Source organism: Rhinolophus ferrumequinum, chromosome X (genome assembly GCF_004115265.2).
Source record: "Rhinolophus ferrumequinum isolate MPI-CBG mRhiFer1 chromosome X, mRhiFer1_v1.p, whole genome shotgun sequence".
NCBI classification, from domain to species: domain Eukaryota; kingdom Metazoa; phylum Chordata; class Mammalia; order Chiroptera; family Rhinolophidae; genus Rhinolophus; species Rhinolophus ferrumequinum.
In genome coordinates this window covers 88,865,423-88,869,566 of record NC_046284.1, presented here as the reverse complement: position 1 = coordinate 88,869,566, position 4,144 = coordinate 88,865,423, and the positions used below count along the sequence as shown (strand labels likewise).

Below are 4,144 nucleotides of genomic sequence, written 5' to 3'. Positions count from 1 at the left end.
ACATTTTATTGTAAGAGGATGATTTTTGTAGCCTTAACAAAAAAATATTTGCAAGGAAACAGCAATCTCTCTAGAGGTTTTTGTTACCTACTAATTACTTCATCAGGGACTTTGCTCCCAGAAGAGAATTTATTAAAAACAACACAACACTTTGCACTGAGATTTACACACGCGCGCACACACACACACACACACACACACACACACACACATACAGTTGATCTTTCAACAACATGGGTTTGACCAGCACATGTACACTTATATGTGAATTTTTTCAATAAATACCTGTTCTGTTTCAATCTGTGGTTGGGTGTCCACAGAGGCAGACAGCCAATTGCATGCATTAATCTATGAAATTTTATATAGGAGACTTGAGTATCTATAGATTTGGGTATGGAGGTGTCCTGGAACCAATCCTCTGTGGATACCAAGGGACAACTTAAGTTTTGGGGGAGTTATACGCAAATTTTTTACTACATGGGGGGGGTCAGTGTTCCAAACCGCTGTGTTGTTCAAGGGTTTTATATATATGTATGTATGTGTGTATATATATATTTATGTGTGTGTGTATATATATATACATATATATATGTATATATGTATATATATACATATATATATGTATATATGTATATATATACATATATAAATGTATATTTAAATAATTTAATAATGTAAACATATTTTTACCCCAAACATTGGCTTTGAGGGAAATTCCCTAGAGACTTTGATTGGTCAAAGGTGACATCTCAGAATTAACAACCAGGTAACTGGCATGAAGGCCTTTTACCTGCTCTACCCATCTGCACACATATTCTTATTACCCGGGAAAAAGAGTGGTATTAATGTTTACATTATTTCTGGTGTACAATTTTAGAAAACCATATACTACCTTATTTCTGCCAGGATATGTCTCAGAGGAGACTTTGTCTTTGGAGAAATTTTTGCATTCTGTTATACTTACATGTACAGCTACAACAGCTGTATGTGCTTTGGTTAGTATTTATTTGAAACATATGGTCTATAATAAGTTAGACTAAAGAGCAATCATTTGTGATAAATTAATTCATGACCTCATGCCACAGGACAATACTCCCAAAGAACCAGAGAAATGATAATCCTGTCCTTCCTTTCCAGTCTCTGATTTTAAAAATAGTGTATGAGCTAAAAACCTCAGGCATAAGTTTAAGAGAAGAGAGAACTAAAACAGAATGCCATTTTGATCATCTTTGATAAGGAATAAACACACAATAGGTTTTATAAACCTTCGGGATGGGTAAATCTTTCAAGTTCAATCTTGGTCCCCCATTGTGAACTATTCAAAACTCATTGTCCAGGAAGAGTGTCCTGCCATTATCACTGCTGGAAAGAATCAATATTATTAAAATAATTATTTCTGAAAAGCATACCTGCAAAGTTGGCCACTAAGCAAGTCCATAGAATAAGTCATGCCATTATATAAATTGGTTACTGAAGTTTTATCTCAAAAGGAGGGAAATAAAGGTGCAAAAAGGATGCCAAACTGGGTGTTTATGCAGGAAGTAAAGAAATTGAAGTTTTTTTAACCTTTGTGATTAGCTAGTAATTGTCAGTCTCTTCCCTCATGGGTGCATTTGGCATGATAATGACTAAATCAGCTCAATCAAATACTCTAACATTTAAATACATGTTACATTTAAAAAGAAAGAAGGTAAGTGTAGCCCACTGTGACACAGTGAGTCAATCACCCAGATACCATGTTCTGTATATGGTTCTCTTTCCATAGTAACCCATTAGTTACTGTTCCTTTTTAATGGAAATTATTCAGACTGATCTACTAGTTTATCAAGATAATTGAGCCTATGGTATTTCACACTGGATATGGTTAATCACCTTTTGCCTGAAGGACAAAATACATAAAACTAGTAATCATGGATCAATGTAAATCTCAAAAGCAAAAATTATCACTTCCAGTATGATAGTGTGAAGAGCTACCCAAACCCTTCCCTAGAGAAACTGCTGAAACTTTAAAAAAAAAAAAAAAAAAAAAAAACGACAATCATTCAAAGCCTCTAGAAATGGTCCTAAGGTCATACAGCAAATGAAGAAACATTTACTCAAGAAAATCTACTAAAACTTGGTAAGGACAGATAGAGTCTATGATACTTGGACCAATAATCTGCCCTCTCCTTTCCCTTACCCAGCTTAGCAAGATGGAAACTCCGCTGCAGACTGCTGCAACCAAGAATACAGGACTCATCCCAGCTTTTAAAGGGCTAGTCTTCTGGAAGGGGCAGAATGTAAGAATTTCTCAGCCTGTCCCCAGCTACCTGCTGCTGAGGCTAAGTTCCAGACAAGTGTAGCCAAGAGACAGCATAATCATGCAAAAACTTTACTTCTTTAAAATGACTTTTCTGATTTCTTTCTCTTTGATTCAAAGTGGCCTTGTCTAGTCTAATAGCACTATGACTCACTTGCTTCTTTTCTTTTCTTTCCTTATCTTTCCACCTTTGCACATACTGCACGACCACTCCCTTAAACATTAAACCCTTAGTACATCAGATTCTGGTTAGCATCAAACAGTCTTGGGAACAAAGCCTCAGGTCTGTTGACCACAGAAAAAGAGTCTCAGTCAAACTAAAGATAACATCTTGACCTCAGTTGTGTTTCAGCTCCAGACCCATGAAGGTGGAACAACCCTACCGGCCACATCCCCTTGAAACCAAACAGGATGATGCCATGATTGACATCAGGATTTGATGCAATGATCAACTGCCTCCTACCTTAGCCCCGACCAAACAGTAGAGCCCATGACCCCAACTCCCTTAGCTACCACGACTAATGATTTTCCCCCTATATAACCTATACCCTAGAAGCCATGAGGGAGTCAGGTGTTTGAGCATTAGCTCACCGGTGTCTCCAGGCTTAGCTCCGTTTCCTTAAATAATAAACCTTTACTTTGCTGCAAACCCCTGTTCATGTCTCATTTGGCTTTGATGCATGCAGGCAAATGAACCCCCTTTAGTTAAGTAACAGTAGGGACTTTCTTCCATCAGCCCCCTCTTGTGGGATGGAGGTTCTATCTTGGACTTAGCACTGCTGAGAATACTGGGGGCCCCATCGCCATTGCCCCAGCTGATAAGGCAGAGGTTCCATGTGGGGAGAGGCTAGCTGACAAGACCTGAAGTTCTGCCCTCCCACACCTAACACTCAGCTCCTAAAGTGGGAGTGTCATTGAGGTACAAGTGCACCATTGTTCCTACCTGCAATTCCAGAGCCATGGCTCAGAAATTTTCCCCATGGGGAGAGACAGGCTATAAAACAGAGAGCTCTGAATCTCTTCCTAAAGGAACTTCATTTGCAACAGAGTGTGACAATTTCAAGCTTAGTGCATTCTTTAAAATAGTGGAGGTTGGGGATGGCCGGTTAGCTCAGTTGGTTAGAGCGTGGTGCTTTTAACAACAAGGTTGCTGGTTCGATCCCCACATGGGCCACTGTGAGCTGCACCCTCCACAGCTAGATTGAAACAACTACGTGACCTGGAGCTGATGAGTCCTGGAAAAACACACTTAAAAAAAATAGTGGAGGTTGTGGTGGAAGTCAATTGGAAGGAAATTGGTAGAATCACTGAAGATCAAGGCTAAACTGCAGCATAGCTAGTTTCCTAGAGAGAACCCAAGGGAGGAGACAAGAGGGAGGAGCCCTGCTAGAATCAGAACAAATCTCAAACACTGACCTCAAGAACTATACTTTCAATGGATGCTGAATTTGATTGGGTCCATCTGTGGAACAATTTATGCCCCAAGATATTGTTGAAAAAAATAAAGCAGTCAGCTGGCAATGAGTGAAGCCCAACAGTTGAGTATGGTGAAAAAAAGTCAGAGTCCTACCAAAACTACTGCCACCCCAGGGTGACTTTGGTCATACCCTAGGCTGTACCCTCCTGCACACTCTAAAGATCAATATAAGAGACCTCACATAGGATGGGGAGGGGGCAGTGGGGACGGAGGTGTGTGGCATAAACTTTACTAAAATAATCCAGCCAGTTACTAAAAAAATAAACAAGAAAATAGCAAGCAACAAGCTCCAGAGTTTGGAGCAGGGGAGGGGGTAGCCATATTTAAAGTGCTCAAAGAAAAAAACTTAACCAAGAATTCTATATTCA

General features: G+C 39.4%; 1 non-coding gene across 1 annotated transcript; it reads left to right on the top strand.

Annotated features, from left to right (window-relative positions):
• Window positions 1-3,399: 3,399 nt before the first annotated feature.
• Window positions 3,400-3,473, top strand: TRNAK-UUU (transfer RNA lysine (anticodon UUU)). The gene has a single exon. It is a non-coding gene; the product is annotated as a tRNA-Lys (tRNA).
• The last annotated feature ends 671 nt before the right edge of the window (window positions 3,474-4,144 follow it).